Source organism: Monodon monoceros, unplaced genomic scaffold (assembly GCF_005190385.1).
Source record: "Monodon monoceros isolate NGI ecotype Baffin Bay Population unplaced genomic scaffold, NGI_Narwhal_1 Super_Scaffold_14, whole genome shotgun sequence".
Lineage (NCBI taxonomy): Eukaryota > Metazoa > Chordata > Mammalia > Artiodactyla > Monodontidae > Monodon > Monodon monoceros.
This window is the reverse complement of record NW_021703770.1, coordinates 10,840,853-10,862,993: the sequence shown is the minus strand read 5'-3', so window position 1 is coordinate 10,862,993 and position 22,141 is coordinate 10,840,853. Positions and strand designations below refer to the sequence as shown.

At 52.9% G+C, this 22,141-nt stretch overlaps 1 long non-coding RNA gene across 8 annotated transcripts in view; it reads left to right on the top strand.

The window, feature by feature from the left end:
- The window catches only part of LOC114895379, a 376,741-nt gene that overhangs the window by 61,054 nt on the left and 293,546 nt on the right, over positions 1-22,141 (top strand). For all 8 annotated transcript variants that reach the window (XR_003793521.1, XR_003793522.1, XR_003793520.1 and 5 more), the window contains exon 2: positions 9,319-9,662. This is a non-coding gene — a long non-coding RNA (uncharacterized LOC114895379). The remainder of the gene's footprint in view (positions 1-9,318; positions 9,663-22,141) is intronic.

The following is a 22,141-nucleotide window of genomic DNA, read 5'->3' as shown; positions in this document are numbered from 1 at the left end:
GCTCCAGCCAGGCGTCGTGAGGAATAAGTGCTCAGGCATCTATTCTCCTTTTCCTTTTTCCTCTTCCAGTTCCTTCCTCTCCTTTAAACCACTCCAGCGTCTTCAGGATTTAGAGTGTTTCCTTTTCCTTTTTATCTTTTCCCTCCTCGGAGACAGAAGGAAGTTTCCAGTTCTGGTACTTCCTAGTTAGGTGACCTTGGACAAGCCACCCTGGTGAGCCTTAGCTGTTCATCTGTAAGATGCATCAGTAACCGCTTCGGAGGGGTGGGTGGGCACAAAGCGAGACCCCGAGCCCCAGGAGCCCGGCTCGTGGCTGGCCCAGAAGGGTGCTCGGTAAGGGTAACCCCCTCCCTCCCTCCCAGCAACAACCACTCACAGCCTCACTCTATCTCAAATGCCTCACACTGAAGAGAGAGCAGTTAGCCCCCAGGAAGAGAGCTTCTCCAGTGAGCCCTGCCGCATCCCTGCATCACTGCATAACCCTGTATCACTAGCGCCTCGTATCACGTATCACCCTGCATCACTGTATAATCCTGCATCAGTGTCGCCCCACATCGCTATCACCCTGCGTGTCTGTCACCTGAGGGACCTATAGAGTAGACCCCTCCCCAGGCCTACTGGTCAGAATTGCTGTGGGTGGACCTTGGGAGGGTCTGTATTGTGACAAGCCCCTAGGTGGTTCTTAGGCACACTCAGGTGTGAGACCCACTGGCCCAGAGAAACCTTCTGGGAGCCTAGTACTGAAACTCCCACCGTGAAGGCACTTGGTAAATATGGAGTGATTCACGTACACCCCACACACAGCAGTGCATGTGCGTGTGTGTGTGTGTGTATGCGTGTGTGTGTGTGTGATGCTGAACTTGACTTGCTATGGGTGCTGTGATGCCATGCCACTCAGTTCCCACGGAGCTCTGGAGACTTAATTAAGTTCCCCAAGTCAGTGTTTTTATTTGGACTACGATTCTGATATGTTTTTCATGCGTTTGAATTTCTGCTGCTTATTTTAAAATTTTCTCTTCCTCCTTTTCTACCTTCTTTCCCTCTGTCTCCTTTCTTTCCCTCGATAATGTTCATATTGCCCGTGTACCTTCTGTCTCCTGACCCCAGATGCCGACGGGATGGGGTGGAAGAGGGGCTTGCCTTTGATGCAGGGGAAGGAGAGGCAGGTGCAAGCCGCTCCGCTCCCTTCATCAATCGCTGGATGTTTTAAACTACTCCCTTCTTCCGTGGAGCGCTGGGGTGACAGCACAGCGGTGATCACTTCCCGAACCTCACACCCAGTCTGTTGGATTTTTGGTCTGTCATCTCTGCCTCCTGTCCCACCATTGCCACTTTGGATTTACCCAGTGTCCCGTGGGCAGGCAGCTCGCCCCCCGAGTTTACTTAGTGAAATGTGCCCGTGTGACTTGAAGGAAAGACCTTTTCCGTGAAAGTCAGAAATGCATTCCAAAGTCACAATCGTGACCTCCCCGGAAGCCCAGCTAATCCAGGTAATAAGAGGAGTTGGAATAAAGGTGATGATTATGGGATGTATGGAGCCCTGGGACGGGATGGGGAGGGAAGGTGCAGCAGGGTTGCCGGGTGGGAAGGTCTGCTTTGAGGAAAGAGCTCAAGCAGAGGAAGTCAGTCCCCAGCCCCCGAGAGCCCGGGAGCTCAGGGTGCTGGGAACGTGACCCAAATCCTAAAGCAAGGCCGGGGTTTGGTGTCATGGTGGATCTGAGGAGGCTTGTAGCCTGATGGTCCCGAGTTCAGTTCCGCCCCTTGAGAGCTGTGCAACATGGGGCAAGATGCCTTCCCTCTCCACGCTGACATTTCTGTAATTTGGGGATTTGAGACCTGTCTCTGGGGTTGTGAGCATTAATGGGGATTAAATGGGGGAATTAAAAAGGGCCTCTTCTGTGACTGGCGACTAATAAGCGCTGTTTCTCGTCTTCCTCCTTCTACCGCTCCCACTACCCTGGGCCTCTTTTCCCGTCCACTCAACTTGTACGCCTCTCAGGCTGCGCATGATCCGCCCATGAAAACCGCTCCAATCCTGCGCAGGGCTCCCTGAGGTTCTGGAGCACGTCCACTGCAGTTTGTGGGCTCAGTCCTTCAGTGGACTGTTTATTTCCTGTAGCCGCGTTGCTTTAATGAGATTTGAAGCTCTTTGCAGGCAGGGTGTGAAATCTTGACTCTCCTTCAGAGTTACTTTCTTGGAGAATATAATGCGTCCTAGAGCTTCTCTCTTTGGAGTCTTATAGGGTGAGTTCTGCTGTCCTGTAAAGAACTGTCTCTTTAGTCCCTGTTGGGTGGCTCAGTTCCGTGGCCCTTTGTCCCCTTTCTTCCTGGGATTTGACTGACAGTTGGGTCTTTGCTGACCTTTCCCTGCGGTTCTTTATGAGCAAAAGCAAACAGAAGGAACTTAAAAAAAAAAAAAAAAGACTTTGAAGGCTTGTCGTTTGTAGAAGGAAAGTGTTCATGGCTTTCTCAGTTCATTTCAGTGTCTTAATCACCTTCAGGGTGTAAAGGATCATGGAGGTGAGCTGATTAAATGGAAGGTTTTCTTTTATTGAGGACCTATTATGTGTAAGGGCTTGTATAGGTTAATTCTGATTTCCCGCCTAATTGTGCAAGGCAGGACCTATTTTGCAGGGAGGCAAGTAGATTCAGAGAACTGAAGTTCAAGGTTTCACAGCTGCTTGGTAAGCACTGGAGCTAGAATTCTCACCCTGGTCTGTTTGTCTATAAAACGCTGGTCATTGCTGGGCACGGCTTCCCTCCCACCCACCCTGCTGTCTGTCTTTCCATCCATCTGTCTGTCTGCCTGCCTCCTTCTGTCTCTTACAACTGCTGGTGCTATTTCTCTCTGGTCTGGTCTAGTTAATGAAAAAGAAAGCTATTGTGAAGTAATCCCAGGGATCTGTAATCAAGACAGCTGTACCCCCAAAATAGGTGTGTCTGTAGGACAGTCTGTAACAAGTGCGGTGCCATCACATTCTACCTGGGTGGGCGCTGCTCCCAGGTTTCTCCAGGACCATTTGTCCTCTCACCTGCAGGTGGGGAGAAGCAGTCAGGGGTCAGTTATTTTGGGGAGACCCACTGCCGCACTCCCACCCTGTCATCCCTGAGCCTGGTGGGAATGATGTGACGGGCAAACGTCCCACTCTGACGAGAAACCTTCTGGAGCAGCATGTTGTGGGCAACAGGAGACACTTACCTCGGGAAAAGAGCAAAGCCCGGGACCCACCGACAGGTCACTGGGTCGGGGCGTTCTGGTCAGTTCCTGGCAGTGGATACTGATGCCTCGGGAGTCTCTGTTCGTTGCATTTTCTAGCGACGAAACTCCCAAGAGCCCTCCCCAACTCTGTCTTCCAGAACCTTCTTATCCTGTCACCCTGCCCCCGGTCTTTCCCTCCATATCCCCCTTCTAAGGCAGGACATCCTAGTGGTTAGGCAAAAAGGCTGTGGAGGCAGAGCGCCGGGGCTCCTATCTCAGGGTCTCCGACTCCCGCATGGCTTTGGGCGTACAGCTTGCTGTGTGCCAGTGTCCCCTTTTGAAAACGAGTTTACTACCTCACAGCATTGTTGAGGTTACACGGCGTAAGACAACCAGCGCTCTTGGGGCCAGCTTGCAGGTGGTATGGCCCTGCTCTGCCAGGCCTCTGGTCACGCTGGCTTCAGGAGCAGTGCCTCTCCCAGGCATCGTGTGCCCAGCCCACCCTTTTCGCTCAAGATTTGCTTCTTATTCTGCATCGCGCAGGTCTTAGCTAGGCCACCCTGGGCAAGTCATTTTATCACTCTGGGCCTTGTTTCTCAGCTGTTCAGTGAGGAACCAGATTATTTGCAAGGTTTCTTGTGCTCTGACATGCTGGGGCCTCCCACATTCAGTGTGGTCCAGCCTCTCCTCCTCTGCCGAGCACCCACTACCCTGCCACGGGTACCCGGCCATCACCAGCATATCCGATTGCGGCCATGCACCATCTGCTCGTTCATATCTCTGGATCTCTTGGTGTAGCCTGAAAGCTCCCTGAAGGCAGAGATCCTGTCTTTCTTGACCGATGTGATTTCCAGCTCCTAGCACCATGCCTGACAGTGTGAGCATTCAATGTGCAGTTATGATTAGTCACTTACTATTCCAGCCAACATTTATTGAACCTCTGCTGAGTTCTCAAGGGCTCTGCAGGTCTCCGGGAGCCTGGCTGGACCCGAATGTCAGAATTTTTGAAGAATGGCTCTAATCGGTGGAGGTGGAGGTGGAGGTACCTGGCCTTAGATGGTTCAGTGCAGAGGAACTTCAGTCCGTTGCTGACTTTGGTGAGTGGGGCGGGGCTCAGTCTGCATCTCCCAAGCAACAGTACTGGCTGATCAGGACGGTTGAGGTGATGCTGACTTTCTGCTGAGTCAGGAGCCCCCGTGGGCAGGTCTGGGCACTGAGCATTTTGTATACAGTCTCCTCCACATACGAACCCCAGGGGACATGCATTTCGATTCCTCGTTTTCATTCAACAGGTGAGGAAACACTTCCAAAGAGCCTAAGGGCTGTGCCCGTGGCCAGCGAGCGACTGACCCCATTGCGATTCCCACCCGGGTTTATCTGGCCCCCGAGCCCCCATCCCCTGAATGAGGAATTGGGCGAGTGGGATGGGGGGGGAGTGGGGGAGCATGGGCTGGAAGGCTTGGAAATTCCAAGGCAGCTGATCCGTGTCATCCCAGCACACACTGGGGAGAAACTGAGACGAAGCAAAAATAGAGTCAGTCAGCAGTCGGACAGCTGCCGCTTTCCCTGGGAACAAATCTGCTTGATTTATCTCCCCAGGTTAGGCAGGCCCCAGCTCTCGGGGTATCACTGAGAAATAATATGGACACGGCTGGAGAAGTTGCCGCCACTCCCTTCCTCAGAAAAAGATAAAGCAGACACCTGCTTGGTAGCATCCGTGTTGATGGAGTCTCGCGTACCTGAGAGAGCGCGAGGCCAGCTGAGAAGGTGCGAGCTTTACCGACTGGATCCCCCCCTTGGGGAACCGTTCCCTCCTCCCCACAGCTGGCCCCCCTCCCCGCCCCGGCAGCTTTCAGAGGTGGCGCGGTCAGCATCCGCTGACTCTTGCTCCTACTAAAATGAACACTCTGATCACCGCTGCAAGAGAGGGAAAACATAACACCCGAGTCCAGGAGACCCAGAAGCAGAGAGAGCGCTTGGAGGCCAGCCAGGCACCCACTAGGAGACACGCTCTCCGGCTCCCACCATCACAGTCAGAGAGACTGTGTTTCTCTCCCAGTGTCGGCGCCGGGGGCTGCGTGACCTGGCTTTGTGCATTCCGGTCTCTGCCAACCCAGGATCCCTTAAGCCTTCCTATTCCCAGAGCACTCCTCTGTGCATCCCATCTTTAGGGGAAGCTGGTATTTTAGAAAGATGCTTTCTTGGTGTTGGGTAGGAAATAGAGGCAGGCTGTTTCTCGTTTTTCTTCAGCATGTTCACTACCGGGCAGCGGTCAGCTGTTGGAAATACCTGGTAGGGACGGTCAAGAATGAAGTGACGTATTTGGGCCTGACAGAGGCAGAGGCTAAGAGGGGAAAGACTCAACCAAGAGAATCGGGCCAGGGGCTGTATTTCCTTGTGGGGCAAATTCCATGTCAAATTCCGTGTCACTAGGCCAGAGCGAGCTTATTTGTGAAGTGTTTCCCTGAGCACCCTCCCCGGGGCAGGGTCAGCTGTAAGGCAACAGGGCATGAAAATACAAGGCAGAGAGACCTAGAAGGGGCCATTCCCAGGCCTGAGCGGGTGTTGCCACGTCTTCAGTATTCCAGCAAACGTACTTGCACGGGAGACATTAAAAAAAAAATGTTACTTTTTATTGAGGTTACATGCATAAAAAAGCACACATATCAGGAGCATATAAAACAGCTTGCTAAGACATCCAGGGTAGCCGCCACCGCCACCGGGATGGATAGAACACTACCAGCGTGTGAGAAGCCCCCTCCTGACCCCTTCCCGTCACTGACTGTCCCTTCCCCCCCCCCACTCAGATAACCTTGTCCTGACTTCTAACAGCATAGACTAGGTTGACATGTTTATGTTTTTAATATAAATGACATCACAATGCATTCCCCTGTGTCTGGCTTCTTTCACTCAAAATTACATTTGTGAGATGTATTCACATGCTACGTGCAGTTGTAGATCATTCTCGTTGCTCTGTAATATTCCTGTGTGTGTGCGTGTGTGCGTGTGTGTGTGTGTGTGTGTGTGTGTGTGTGTGTGTGTGTGTGTGTGTAGTATCCAGTCTCCTGCTGGGAGGCGTTTGAGTCGTTTCCAGTGTGTGGCTGTCATGAGTAGCGCTGCCATGAACATCCGACAGCATATCTTTCGGCGAACATCGGTACACATTTCTGTGAGTTTATACCTAAGCGTGGAATATGTAAAGCGTATATTCAGCTCTGGTGCGTAATGCAAAACAGCTTCCCAAAGTGGTTGTTTGTCTTTCTTTCTTCAGAATGTCTGTGCACCAGCTTGTATGAAAATTCCACTTCCCCAGCCAAGCCAATCCTGGGTATTGCCTGTCTTTTTTTATTTTGGCTAATCCATTACAGGAAGAGCAAATGACCCAAAAGGCGTCACCTAGCAGAGGATACAGAACTGCTCCCTGAGGGAGAAGTGCTGCTGTTTGATGGTCCTAGAAGCCGTGGTGTGCAGCGCCCTGCACCCTAAGTTCTTGCAGGCGGAGTCCGTGGCAGAGCTGCCTTCTTGCGAGAACGTCAGCGCTGCCCCTGCCCCTGGTCAGGGACCACCGCTTTGCTGCAGTAATGCCCAACAGACCATGGAATAACTCTTCCCCAGGTGACAGAGCTTTAATGTACCCAACCCCAGCAAAACAAACTGGGCTTCATATTTGCCTGTGGGCCTCAGTAAACATTTAACAGACTGTGTGCCCCCTTCCCTCCCCTGCCATTAACCGGGGCTGGTGCCATAAATCCCTGCCCCCCTCCTGCCATAAGCAGCCCCTCTCAGCCGACCCGACTCCGGTCCTAACTTTCTGGTGCGGTGCTGCTCCTGGGCCGGAGCCGAGGAGGAAAGAGGGGCGGGTGTGAGGGGTCCTGGGACAGACCGCCTTCGACGGGTGGGAGGCCGCCTCCATTTGATGTGTGAAATAAGGGCTGACCCTGAGCTCTTAGTGTGTGCCCAGCAACATGCTTAGTGCTTTATGTTGATTATTTCATGTCAGCCTCACAGCACTTCCAAGAAGTGGGTAGATGTGATTTACTCCCATTTTACAGACGAGGAAACCAAGGGTGAAAAATATTTCCCCAGAGTAACATAGCTAGTAAATTTGGTAGCTTGACTTCCAACTCTAACGTTTAAGCCACTCTCCTGTACTTTTGTCTTGGGGCCTGATATTTAGACATTTAAGCTTCCTTTTGAACCCATCTTTCTCTTGGGTCTAAAAGCTGTGTCAGTTCGGTTTAAATGGAGCAAGGGGACTCACTCTTTGACCTCTGGTCGCTGAAGAATGAGTAACACAGAGGATGGATGCCCTTTGGCATGGCTGCAACGATAGATGGAATAATGACCCCCAAAGATGCCCATGTCCTAATCCCCAGAACCTGTGAATACGTTACCTTACTCGTCACAAGGGACTTTGCAGATAAGATTAAGGTTCAGGACCTTGAGATAGATTATCTTGGATCATCTGGGTGGGTCCAGTGTAATCTCATGGGACCTTAAAAGTGGAAGAGGGAGGCAGAAGAGTTAGAGGAGATGAGATGATGGAAACGGGCTGAGAGGTGCTGTGATAGAGGAGGATGGAGGGAAGGGCCACTAGCCAAGGAATGTGGGCAGCCTCTAGAAGCTGGAAAAGACAAGGAAGCGGATTCTTCTTAGAACCTTCAGAAAGGAACACAGCCTGCCGACACCTTGATTTTAGCTTAGTGGGACCTGTGTTGGACTTCTGGCCTCCAGAACTGTAGGCTCATGAATTGTGCTGTCTTTTACCACTAAGTATTGGAAAATGTGTAATTGCAGCAGTGGTTGCTGTTGATGACAGTTGGCGTAATGGTCAAGCTCATGGGCTTTGGAGCCAGGTTGCCTGATTTCAAATCCCTGTTCTGTGGTTCTTCTAGCTGTGTGACCTTGGGCAAGTGGCTTAAGCTGTCTGGGCCTCAGCTTTCTCATCTCTGAAGTCAGATGAGAATGTTCTATAACACATAGGGTTGTGGTGAGGATTAAATGAGGATTTTATGCAGGGGGAATGTCCGGAACTAAGTTTTAGCCACGGCCCTTCGGGTAGGCATCCCGGATCAGGGCGCAGACTTAGGAGACAGATTGGGCTCAGATTCGGGCTCTACTCTTCCTAGTTGTCTATGGCTATCTTTTCTTATCTGGAGAATAAGGGCAGGAGTCTCAGGGTGGCTGGGGATTGTATCAGATGGGGGCCAGAGCCTTTAGCAGGCTAACTGCTGTTCCGTAAGGGCAGGTATTGTTATCATGGGTGGGTAGGTGGCTGTTGAGCCCCAAGCCCTAAGCATTGTGGATCCATCTGTTTTTTTTTTTTTTTTTTTAAACATCTTTATTGGGGTATAATTGCTTTACAATGGTGTGTTAGTTTCTGTTTTATAACAAAGTGAATCAGTTGTACATATACATATGTTCCCATATCTCTTCCCTCTTGCGTCTCCCTCCCTCCCACATCTGTTTGTTTTTCAGTTATCTTTAGAGTAAGTTAAGTACTCTGGGTTAGGATACCAAGGTCTCCCCATATAGCTATAACAGTACTGAGTACCTGGTAGGCGCTCAGCAGTTGCTGAAGGAATGAATGAAAAAGGAACAGGCCCCAGGCCCTGCCCCTGAAGACGTTCATAGCACAGGACGAGGCCTGGAAGGATGCCAAGGCTTTGCGGTTATCTTTAAAAAGAAAACAGAGAACTACTTCCTACCAGCTGACCCCAAACCCCCTCAGCTGGGACCTCTGGGCCCTGCAGGGGAGCCCAGGGCAGGGTGCCAGGCCTGGCTGTGCCGGTCACTCCCTAAGCCAGCCATCTAACCTTTCCGGAACTTTCTGTCCTCCTCTTTATAACGGGCGTACCTCAGCCCCTTTGCCCTACTTGGATAGTTCCTAAGGAGGAACCCTAAGCAGTAGAAAGTTCCCTTGGTGAGAGGGCTCTGGTGCCTGTAGGACACTCCCCCTCGGTCTCTGGCCTCACCTCTATTGTAGTGTCAGAGCTGCAGGGCCTTATTTTTAATGATTCCCCTCTCAGCGTCTTAGGTCAAACATAAGGAAGGAAGAATAACTGCTGCTCTGGGTCCGTGATTGTAACAAGATCGATTTTTCTCCTTCCCATCCCCAGGCTTGATCTTTCGACCAGAAAGGAATTAAAAAGATGGTCCCTCGTGATGGCGGCGCCTGTCAGCTGCGTGGAGCTTCCCTGAAGGCTTTTCTGAGCCGTGTGGATGTACAGTGATTCTCGGCCGCCTGAGGAATAGCTCTGGTGGAAGCCTCTCTCCAATGACACACACCCGCCCCATTTCTGGATGCTAAAGGTGGTTTTGGGAAGGCCCTGGCTGAGTGCCTCGCGGATTCCTGCAGCCCGGATGCCCCTGGTGGACGGAGGACTGAAGCTTCCTGCCTTTGCTGCCAACAGGAGTGTTCGGTTGGGGCTCTGCCAGCTCCCTTGGGGGCTCCCTATGAAACGTAAGGCCCACCTTCTCCTTGTTCACGTATCTCCCGCGTGTTCTGTCCAGCACCCACCTGGGCTTCAGGTGCGAGGTCACCACCACGTGGCCGGCTCTCAGAAGGGGCTGGCATTTAACGAGCTCGCTCTGTGTGTCTGGCATCGTGCTGGGTGTGTGTGTGGGACAGATGGAAATGGAAAGGTGCCTCCAAGGAGCCGTCACTGATGTTGTCATCGTGCCTGTCACCCTCTACTGATTTGCCCGGTTCGTGTGTCTGTCCTCATCTACCAGATCATACGTGCCTTGAAGGCCGGGGCCTCTTCTGTGTGGCTCTGTGTCTCCAAGACACTGTATAGTCCCTGGCACGCCTCCTGCTGCAGAAAGGGTGAATGAGGACATGATCGTTGGCGAGTTAAGACACTGCAGGCACCGCTGGGTGCCTGTGGAGCCAGAAGGGCCTGGGTTGGAATCTGTGACCCGTATCTGTGGAGTGACTCGGGACAAGTGACTGCTGGATTCCTTGCCCTTCTCTACTCAGTGGGGGTGACTCATCGTCGTCCTTCATAGGGTTGGTGTTGGCCCCAAAATAGTCGTGCACGTGCCGACACCCAGTGTCGTGTCTGGCGCACAGCGGATGCTCAGCACGTGGTAGGGAAGGTCACTCACGGCTGCTTGGGAGAAGTCTTCCAGGAAGGAGGGGTGTTGCTTGGGCCTTGGAAGTCTTTCTGAGCAGAACCAGGTGGGCCGTGCTGGCCTTTGAACTGGGAACTGCTGGTTGGCGTGGACAGTTGATCAAAGGTCCCCGTCCCCAGAGCCCACGGAAAGGCCGAGCGGCCGGCCGGCAGCAGGCAAGGGAAAGGAGCCTCCTGTCCGCGTGAGGGAGCGAGTGGCCGGACTTGGGCCCGGCGACGGAGGACTCCGGCGGTTCTGCAGTTGACAAGCTGTCCTGACCAGGCAGCTGTGAGGTTGGTGGCTCTGAGGGATGTTGCCTTAGCGTTGTGCTGCCCACAGGAGAGTGGCGGCTCCAACAGCCAGCGCCCCGTGCGCTCAGGCCACCTGGGACCACCTGGCACTTGGCTGCCAGGACGGCACGAGGGGCGGTGCCTGGGGTTCGATTTTGGTTGCGTTCCTTCCGGTTCCGCTCAGGCCCGACGGCACTTGTGAGCACAGCTTTCCCTGACCTCCTCGTGGAAGTAGTGGCCCTCTGGTTATTCCCCGCTGTCCTGGTCCACAGCTCCGCCATGCGTCGTGATATTATAACCACTTAGGCAAGGTATTTGATTTCCTCTCTTTCTCCCACCCTAGAAGGCAAGCTGAGGTCAGGAGCCCTGTGTGCCTTGTTCACAGCCTAAACACACAGCAGGCCTCTTATTTACTGCATCGTAGTTGATCAGACCAGGTGGTGATTCACAGAAATCAGGCGGGGATTTCTTTCGGCGGCTGTGAAAAGGACAGACTAGAGGGAGACACGCTTTTTGAGCATCTGTGTAACTTGATCAGCCCAGCAGTTCCCCCGGCGGACAGCAGTGTGCCCATTTTACAGTTGAGAGCTTTGAGCGGCCATGTAACTTGCCCAAGGTTATTTCTCCAAGAGAAGGCAGAGCAGGAGGCTGAGAAGGGTGTTGTGTGTGTGGTGTGCGCGTGGTGTGTGCGGTTTGTGTGGTGTGTGAGGTGTGTGTGTGGTGTGTGTGTTTGTGGCGTGTGTGGTGTGTATGTGGTGCGTGTGTGTGTGGTGTGTGTGTCTGTTGTGTGTGTGTGTGTGTGTGTGTGTAGCACTGCCTGCTGTGGAATGCTCCTGGGGTCCTTAGGTCGGGGTTCCTCTTTGTCACCTGGGAGAGACAGGCTTTCAGTAAGAACTCTGTGCTCCCTGTATGGAGGAAGCAGGCCCCATGCTGGGCGGCAGGACCAGGTGTGGTTGGGGTCACAGTACAGCCCCCAGGGGTCCACAGTCTGCTGGGAGGAATTGGTGACAGTTGCTATGCTCGCTGCTGTCCACGGCCAAGCAGGACAGGGAGAGGAGTCCTCCGGGGCGGGCTCTTGAGGGTCTGGGGGTCCTTGGAGGGTTGGGAGGTTGGGCTGGGCTTGCAATGGCCATCAGAGCTCTTCCTAGGGACGTGAGGGGTTCAGCTAGGCAAGTGAGTGGGGACACCGAGGCACAGCACTGCCCCTTCCGCTTCTGCCCTCCCAGGCCCCTCGCATGTCTTCTGCCATCTCCCCGCGCCCTCACTTATCACATGGCCCGCAGCCCTGCTTTTTCTCCTTTTATCAGTTACTCCCTAGAATAACCCCATTGTGGTGGTCTGGGTTATCTCACGCTCCTCCCGGGAGGGGGTGGGTGGGCTCGGGCACCAGAAGGCACAGAATGGTCACGGCGAGAAGTAAGATGCCCGCTTTCCCCCCTCTCTGGCTGCTCCGAGCAGCTGCCCCGTGTCTGCGAGGGTGCACCCTGCGGGCACAGATGTAGGAATAATCGCCATTTGTTAAGCCACGTTCTGTGCAGGGCACGTGTCAGACCTTATTCCATTCCAGCCCCAGACTAGACCTATGGGGTGGGCACTAGATCAGTCTCTTTTAGTGCTGAAGTAACTGGGAGCCCAGACAGGCAAAGCAGGTCTCCCCCAGGGAACACAGGCAGGATTGGAACACAGTTCTCACTGATTCCAAAGCCGCTGGTTCACGCAGCTTGGAACTGAGAGACACAACTTCTGCTCCCTTCTTAGCCCCCAGTGACTGTGTGACCTCGGGCAGATCGCCTCCCTTCTCTGGGCCTTGGTATCCTCATTGCTAGGGAGACTGTCTAATTTCTCTTCTAGCCTGGGAGTGAAGGCAGCAGCACTTACTCTGGGAAGACAGGTGTAAGCCAGGATGCCTCTGGTGCTGCCGGTCCTGGTGGGCCTGGCGCTGCTGCTATGCTGCCATTTTCTGGGTCCACATCGGCTCCTCCAGTTTTTCCTTTGCAATTGTGTGGCCAGTTCGCATTTCTGCTTGGCCTAATATTATCTCACAAGTCTGTTTTTAGATGCTTGGAAGAACCCATTTTTCTTTGAGCCCTGTTACCCCAGGCTGCTGCTAGAGCATGCCCGACCTTTTTTTTTTAAATTTAATTAACTGATAGGCCCTTGTGGTGATTGATAGCACACATTCTAGTTGACGGGGGAGGGTCTGGGGGATGCAGGGCTGCCCCCCACCTCCACGGACACCCCAGCCAGCATTCCTGGAGATGGCTTAGCAGCCTTGACCTGTTCTCCCATGGCGGGGCCTGGGCTCCTGGGGTTACACAGGCTGAGTCTGGAGACCAGGCTTGTCACTGAACAGCCATGGGGTTGCTTAACGGATGGTGTTTATCAAAGCTTGATTAATCTTCCAACCTGGGGAAGTGGGTGGAATCCCACTTTTACACATGAAGAAACTGAGGTTCAGAGAGATCCGGAAAACTACCAAGATTATCTCAGGAGAGCGCGGAGAAGCTGGCATGCCCTCCTGTCTGTCAGCATTCAGCCTCCCTGCTCCTGCTTGGCCTGTGGTTCTCAAGAGTGCAGTGAGGTGTACAAGATGCCTCTAGGTTATAGAGGGGCAAACTTAAAAAAAATTGTTTTATATTTATTTTAACTTGAATTAGGAAAAGACCATGATTGGCATCGGAGACCTGTGACTTTTCGGATATTACTGCTTAGGGTGTACTTATGTAAGTTAAAAAAAAGGTCAGTTTTGCACAAATGTTAGGGTAGCAACATGTGGACACAGCCCTCCTGCAGAGGGCTAAATTTGGAGCACATGTCCTTGCTTCAGTCGGTGGCACTTTGGCTGTGTGGCCCTGGCCACATCACTGGAGACAGAGTGTTCCTCAGACTGACCTGAGTAGCTCTGTGTCACTGTGCTGTTTCGTCCACTGTGATCCTCCCTAAATCCAGAAGATTCATGATGAAACGATCGCACAGCTCAGTCTGAAGCTAGATTGAAAACGAAAAGAATCTCGGAATGATAGTGCTTTGTAATCTTATCATTCTGCTGGAATTGACAAAGTCAGCTGATCTCAGCTCTGCCAACTCTATTCTACTTATTGAGCACCAAAGTTTTCCAATCAACTCCTGTATTACTCTCTGGGATTGGATTATGAAGTAGTAAATATCACCACTATGCAATCAATCCATTCATTTTTTTTTTTTCATTCATTTCTCCTCAGTAAATAGGGGATAAATACTACCTACCCTATGGGCTTATTGTGAGAATTAAATAAGAGATCATACTGAAGGGCTTACTTCAGTGCCTGACGTATAATCAGCACTCAGGGATTATTCGCTATTTTTAAACCAAGTGTTAAAATGGAGTTAGAGGATCAAAACATACAGACATATGGAAATAAAGACCATTGAGGATGCGTGAGTTACTAATATTGAACAGTAAGTTTAGTTCTGAGTTCCTGGTTAGCACGACACACTGACTAGATTATATTTGTGTCTGAATCAAGGCTTGGCAAACCTTTTCTCTCAAGGGTTGAGTAGTAAATATCTTTGGCTTTGTGGGCTGTACAGTTCTGTCACTACGAGTCAGTTCTGCCTTTGTGTCTGGAAAGCAGCCATAGACAGTATGTAGATGAATGGACATGGCTGTGTTCCCATAAAACTTTATAAGAACTGGCAATAGGGACTTCCCTGGTGGTGCAGTGGTCAAGAATCCCCCTGCCAATGCAGGGGACACGGTTCGAGCCCTGGTCCGGGAAGATCCCACGTGCTGTGGAGCATCTAAGCCTGTGCGCCACAACTACTGAGCCTGCGCTCTAGAGCCCGCGAGCCACAACTACTGAAGCCCACACGCCTAGAGCCCGTGCTCCGCAACAAGAGAAGCCACCACAATGAGAAGCACGTGCACTGCACCAAAGAGTAGCCCTTGCTCGCCGCAACTAGAGAAAGCCGCACCAGCAATGAAGACCCAACGCAGCCAAAAATAAATTAATTAATTAAAAAAAAAAAGAACTGGCAAAGGACCTACAGGCTATAGTTTGCCCCTTGGTCTAAATGAAGGAAACCTGTTTGTCTTTGAAAGTGAGAGACTCCTCCTGGGTATAAACACTAAAAAAAACTTGTTACAAGATGTAGTCTTTATATGAAGCTTGTTAAGCAGCGTATGGATGGTGCTTTCTTTGGGGTTTTACGGAAAATCCAAAAGACCTTCACACTGCCGGTTCTCTTACCATTTGCATAGCAGACATTTGTTGAAGGCTTACTATGTGCCATCCTCTGATGCTCTGACCCTTAGTAAAACCTAAAGACACGTGCATTTTGGCAGGGGCTGCAGCGTTAGCAAGGGGTCACCTTGGTGACTCCTTAGGGTGTCCTTTCAGAGGAGTGTTTTCAGTGTTGGATGCTCTTTCCAGCCCTGGAATTACACACAGGCCTGAGTGCTAATTTGAGTGGCAGGCCTGGGCGCCCGGATCCTACCTCACTGGGTGCCTGGGACCGACTGGGAGATCCTTGCCCTCCTTTGGCTGAGAGCTGCAGTTGTTGGAAGACTGCGGTCTTTGGAGCAAAACACAGCCAGGTTGTGAAACTTTGCTGTTTCATAGCTGTGTGACCTTGCTGTAGTTCCTAAACCTCTCTGAGCCTCACTTTCATCATCCACAAAGTCAGGACCATAACACCGCTGAATCTCTAGTTCTTACCTGAGTATTTGCTCCTTCAGTGTTAGCTCCTCCCCGTGGGGCCCCAGGGGCTGCTGCTGGCCCTCCCTCATCCCAGGAAGCCAGGTCCTGGCTTTTTCAGCTGGAGCCTGAAGTGTGAGAATGGCTGTCCCCTCCTCCTGGGTGAGTGTTTAGTGTAAAAAGCCTTGAGAAAACACTGGCCTGTGGAATTCCAAAGTTAATGAAGGGGGCAGATTCCAGGAGGGTCTCTGTTTGACCTCTCACCCTTTCCCCAACACCCTGTTATCCCTGAGCGGGTTTGGAGGCAATGGAAGGTTTATAGCTACTACACAAAAAATTTCTCACGCAGTGGGGCAGGGCCATGGCCTTGGCCGCTGGAAGCCTGGGTCAGCGTGGGTGAGTTTGAGCCTCTTCCCTCTGGCGCCTGTTTAACCTGGCTAATGTGAGAGGCAGGGCAGGCCATCGGGGGAGAAGGGGAGCATATTTGAGAAAGTTGGGGAATGATTCTCAATTTCTCCAAAGGAGGGGCGGAGTGAGGGGCTGTGTGAGAAGTTTGAAAGGAGACTCGGCTGCCTTAAAAAAAAGGGGGAACATTTTCTTCATTATTCTGACATTAGAACCCATACATTCTATTCAGTTAGGGCTAGGGGTGTAGGATAAAGAGAACACGCTTTTGTGGGTGGCTGCAGTTTCAGGAGATCCTCTCTGCTTCTGCTTTATAGAACCTTCAGGGAAAAGCCTTTGGAGGCCAGAGCTAGGCAGTGACATGCCATAGCTTAGGACGCTGGAGGCTGGAGCCCAGCTCTGTCGGTGTCTGCCACTCTGGGATTTGGGTGGCTATGGTGGGCCTTCGAGGAGCTTCGGGGCCTTGGCTGTGCGCTTGTGTTGCCATCTGCCCTGGTTGCTCTCTCTTCTCACCTGTCACCTTGCCGGCACCCATGGTGGTGGGGGGAAGCTTGGTCCCCCTTTCTTGGTCTTGTTAAAGCGTCAGCCGTGCTCATAGCTGGTTTTGCAGGGCAGTTGCTGGCAGTGGGGTCTTTCCCTCCCGTCTACCTGTCTGCTACCGTCTATGACTCCGCATGGGGGTGGGGATTTCTGGGGAGAGGGGGTCGGCTCCACCTAGTTACCAGGAACGGCCCTGAGCCTCCCCATCTCCCCCGTGGAGGCTTATCTGGCTCCAACCAAAGAGCAGCTGCTCCTGGTGAGGTCTCTGAGTCACTCAGAGGTTCAGGACTGGGTTTAGCAGGCAATGACGTAAACAAATAAACATGAGCCAGGACAAGCCCCCAGCTTTCTGCTCACCCAGGGGCCCTGGAAACTCCTCGTTGCATGTTCGGGAAATATGAGGATACTCATCAGAAAGCGAATTTTCCTGATGGAGAAACGCTCCAGGGAGGTGATGGGGGTGTGTTAGAAAAATCTGGTGTTTCCCGGCTGTGTAATCTTGGGGAGGATGCTTGGCCTCTCTGGGCCTTCATCGCCTCCCCTGTGAAGCTGGTTATTGTGAAATTTAGATGACCTCAGTCGTAAAACCCAGCCGGTGGTTAGTCCCCCTTTTCGGAACCTGACGCAGAGTAAACCCCGGACTTAGGCCAGATTTGCGAGGCGGATTGCTTCTGAGACTGTCCTGTTTTCCGGTCGTTGAGTCAGCTCACGCTGTTCTTCGGACTTCTCTGAGGCTTCAGCTCCGTGTCTTTCAGTGAAAGACCTTGTGCCCCTCGTGCGCTTGTGCCCCTCGTGCGCTTGTTGAGAGGACGGGATGAGTCACCACTGGGAAGGTGCCTGAGAGCTGGACAGCGTGGCCATGTCTGGTTGAGTTTCAGAGCCCAGCGTTGGTGGCTGAGCCTGACTCCTCGGGGAGGGAGTGTGAAGGGGGCAGAGGTGACTGGGTCGAGCACATGCCAGAGGGTTAAGGCCAAGTGGCGCTAGACGGCCGAGGCGTGTTCGGGATGCAGGCAGCCCCGCCTCCCTTTAAAGTAGCGGTGCTCTGGGGGTGCTGTGGGTGCCCCCAGCTCTCTGCTGCACCCCGTCCTTCGCGGTGACTCTGCTGCGTTTGGGGGTTTCTTCGCATGATGTGAATCATCCAGATCTGAAACACAAACCAAGAAGCCACAAAGGGCCACTTAACAATGGCCCTATTCCCACCCCCAGGATTAACAAGTGTTACGTGACGTTGCGTGTTTGCTTTGGATTATTGCTTTTGTAGATACTAAAAATAACCTAGAGATAAGGGCTTCCCTGGTGGCGCAGTGGTTGAGAGTCCCGCCTGCCGATGCAGGGGACGCGGGTTCGTGCCCCGGTCCGGGAGGATCCCACGTGCCGCGGAGCGGCTGGGCCCGTGAGCCATGGCCGCTGAGCCTGCGCGTCCGGAGCCTGTGCTCCGCAACGGGAGAGGCCACAACAGTGAGAGGCCCGCGTACCGCAAAAAAAAAAAAACAAAAAAAACAAACTAGAGATAAAATGGACGTTTGTAGGGCCTCTTCTCCCGTTCCGTTTCCTTCCCTTCATAGAAGTACCACTTTTCTGAACTTGGTCTATTTGGAGGGCATTCGAGGCACCCTTTGGATATTTAAAATTCTTATGCAAGTGGCATAATGTAGGGGTGTGATGGCTGCAGTTTGCTCTTTTCACCCCTTATTATGTTTGGGTGATGCCGCTGCTGTGGCTGATCCTTCATGCCCCTCGTGGTAGACTTTGGGCTGTTTCCAGGTTTTTGCGGCCACAGGCAACGCTGGGGTGAGCTTCCCTGCACACATCTCCAGGTGCACGCGTAGGTGTCCCCAGGGACGCAGGGCACGGCGTAGGCACACTTTCAGCCTTGCCACAGGTCGCCGCACTGCTGTCCTGAGGCTTCGTCTGCTCCCTAGGTAGCACCACCTCCACGTGGCTTTGAGGTTTCCAAGTTGACATTGCGTTTGAATTCAGAGAGCATTGGTGTTTTGCATCTTCCTGAGGATGATAAATGCTTGGATAGCAACACAGATACTGGTGAAAGGGGAAATGAGGGGAAATTCAGGTTCAGGCTAAGCAGACTGTGGTGTGGTGAGTAGGTGAGAAAAGACTTACGGACACATCTGGCGTCCCGGGCTCCCAGGTGTCAGGATGCGCGGCATGAAGGGGAGGACTCTTTTCTTGCTGCCTGGAGAAGCCAGTGCTTTCCTGATGCTTCTATGGTATAACGTTTGAGTCTTGTTCTCAAGCGTTCTGTCAAGTGGTCAGGTCTGGCATAGTGGGCATAGCAGGTGTCGATGTGTAGGCATTGATGGTACAGTGCTTGGGTATCTGTTACCCTTTGCTGAGTTCCTGCGATGTGCCAAGATTGAACTAATTCTCCCAGCCACCCCGACAGGTGTAAATGCTAGCCGAGTCTAACGTCACAGGTGTGAACACGCAGGCTCAGATGGGTTCACACACCCAGCGAGTAAGGCTGAAGCTGGGATTCTGACCTTCCCTGGGACCTGACCACGTTCCCCAGGCTGCCTGCTCCCTGCCCCAGAAATGTCAAAACGCATCGCGGGAAAAGCCAGGACTCTGGTCCCAGATGGACAGAGGGGATCCTGCGGGGGGCCTGGCTCTCTGTGCCTGATGGGAGTGACACTAGCCTGCTCTATTTACAGTCCCTGGTTCTCCCGCGGTGTCTCCGGAAGTCACGACCTGCTGGCCGGCACTTGGGGAGGACAGGAAGTTGTAACCCCGGCTCTGCTGGCTTGCTGGGGGCGTGTTGTTCCCGTGGCCACAGGGGAGACGGGGTGGGGCAGGCAGGACTGTGGGAACAAAAAAACCCCTACAACAGACAATTCAGGTCATATAGTGGACGACTCCTGGATTATTAGGAGATGACTCAAATGACCAGATTTGGGTCAGGAAGTCTGGGCTGCAGGAAGATAATGTGAAATCTTTGGATTTTTCCGGGAGTTCTTGCCTTTTAAAGGATTTTTTTTTCTAAGTTATCAGCCAAGGGATCATGGATTTTGGGATTTTCCGAGGCAGGGGTTTATGGGGAATATGGGGGTGTTTGGGGGGGGCGGGTGGGGGGGAGGGGTGGGAGCTGAGGAAGAGGAAGATGGGGCAGGAATGGGCACGTTCCACCCCAGCTTCTTCCGGATTCAGTTTCTCTCCCAGGAACAAGGGGCCGATTCACGTGGCTCCAGCGGCCTCGCTGGCCTGGAGTTGGGCCTGTGCCTGCCAGTGACTAAGGAGGAAATGCCATTTCACTTATCCTGTGGCCCTGCATCCTTCAGGCTCTTCTCTATCTGCATTTTGCGGCTGCCTCATCTTTTTGGCATTTGCCTCTTTCCTTTCTTTTTCTTCTGGGTAATATGCTGAGGTGACGTGGGCTACGACTCCATGAAACCCAAGCAAACTTCCGTCTTCCACACATCGTTGGTCTCGGGCGAGCTGGGCTTCGTGTTTTCAAGGCGGTCCGCAGTTTGGAGAGTTGGTCCATGTGACTTGTGCTTTGTCAGTCCGAGGTGGGACTTCTGGTTAAAAACGTCCAGGTGGAATTTTTAGATGGGAGAGCCGCCACTGTCCAAGGGCCACTGTCACAAGGGGGTGAAGTGCGCCACCATCACCAGTGGTGAGAGGAGATGGCAGATCTTCTGGGAGGCGTTCCACCTCTGCCAGTCCCTGCTGGTCTTGGCTTTGAGCCCAGCTGGGGGGTCTGCAGGGCCTCCTGGCTTCCCTGGCACAGCCAGCTGCTCTGTCCTGTGTGCTCTTTTCTCTGATGTGCTTCTGCCGCGTGGGTCTGTCTCTGCCAGGAGTCCGGGAGCGTTTCTGGTGGGAGGACAAGGTTTTGGCTCACCTTGTACTCAAAGCCCTTAACGTGGGGCCAGTTCGTGTTTGTGGATGAATGCAGAGCTCTCCAGAGACCCGGTTGGGACTTTTCAGATTTAAAGGGGATGGGATCCTGCAGGCTGCTTTTCCCCTTGTGTACCAGTCAGTGGTTGTAAGTGAATGTCTGCTGTGTTCTCAGGGTTGGTCTGAGAAGGACATGCCTCCCCCTCCCTAAATCAGATGAGACGGCAGGAAACCAGTATAAAAGGGGATTAATAAAATGGTGTGTCTCAGAGTGAGGAAGCCTGCGTTTGCACCGTGGCCTTGTTACGTACGAGCAGGTGACCCTAGACCAGGCAGTTCTCCGAGCCTCAGTTTCCCCAGCTGCAAAATGGGAGCAGTACTACCCTCCCACACTCAGGGGATGGTTTCCTGAGCTGGCGCATGCGGGTTTAATACGGGGAGGGAGCTGTCTGGGGAGTGACCCATGGACACTGCTTTTCATTTATGAGCTCAGTGGGCGGGATGGACCTTTCAGAACCGCTGGGAGCTCTGCTGGGGGTCAGTGCTGTCCTTAGGGGGCCTGGTGTGTGTGGGGCAGGTATGGGGGTCCAGGAATGGGGAGGCCTGCATGGTGGAAAGCCGGGCAATGGGCAGCCCCTGCAGAGACACAGGGATTATTACCCTCTGGGAGGCAGTGACCAGCCATCTGGAGCAGAGGTTGCAGGGAAACTGTTTGGCCAAAGGATTTTGGAACCAGACAGAAACAGGGCCCTCCGAGCTCTTTCGCTTCTAGGACTGTTGTTCTGGGATTGTCCCCGAGGCTGGGACTCACCCTGTGCCTGCAGCTCCAGAGTGAGAGCGGCAGGAGGTTTTTCTAATTGGGGGCGGGGCGGGGGGGCGCAGAGGCTGTGCCTATGGGGCCAGCCCCGAGGCTCCTGCGCACCATGTCCATCCTCGACCCTGCCTCGAGGCCAGCTCTGCTACATTAGGGCTGGGGGAGCGGTTAGCGGGGTGTGGGTGTCCCCTGGCTGTTTGGGGAGGGCGATGGGGTGATGGGGGTGCCGAGAGGTGTGGAGTGATGAAAACATGCTCAACGGCGTGACGCTTCTGAAGCTGGTTTTTGTTCCTGAACACATTTCCTAGCTTTGGAACCTGCTCTGTTGCCTGGGCCTCTCTGAGCTTTGGTGTCCTGATCTGCAGACTGGGGGTGGGGACCTCCGTTTTGTGGGGCAGGTGTGAAATCCTGACCTGAAATGGTCATGCTTGAAGGAGGCCGACAAAGAAGTCTAATAATCCCTTCCTATTTTCTTTTCTTTTTTATTTTAATTAATTAATCGGCTGCATTGGGTCTTCATTGCTGCGCGCGGGCTTTGTCTAGTTGCGGCAAGCGGGGGCTACTCTTCGTTGTGGTGCGCGGGCTTCTCATTGCGGTGGCTTCTCATGTTGCAGAGCATGGGCTCTAGGCGCGCGGGCTTCAGTAGTTGCGGCTCGCGGGCTAGAGCGCAGGCTCAGTAGCTGTGGCGCACGGGCTTAGTTGCTCCGTGGCATGTGGGATCTTCCCGGACCAGGGCTCGAACCCATGTCCCCTGCACTGACAGGCGGATTCTTAACCACTGCGCCACCAGGGAAGCCCCCTCCCTAGTTTCTTAACTGTTCTCTGTCACTGGTAAATCTCTGTTGGACTGATACCCTATGAAGCCCATACCAGTCAGATCAGTGAAATTAAATGGCTCCCTGATGATAGTAATTAGATTAGTAACAAATAATCAGAGCTAACATTCATCTAGTGCTTATTAAGTCCTGGGGAATGCACATCAGGCCTCATCTGTTATATGATTGAATTCCCTCAATCATCCTAGGATTGCAGTGCTATAATTAGCCCCATTTTACAGATGAGAAAAATGGAGGATCAGAGAGGCTGAGTACAGTGTCTGAGGTCACACAGCTGAAAAGTGGCTGCATTGGTATTCCAGACCCAGCAGTCTGGTTCCAGAGCCTGTGCTGTTAATCACTGTACTAGCTTGCCAGGAGGAGGGAGAGAGACAGACAGAGAGAGAGAGAGAGAGAGAGAGAGAGAGAGA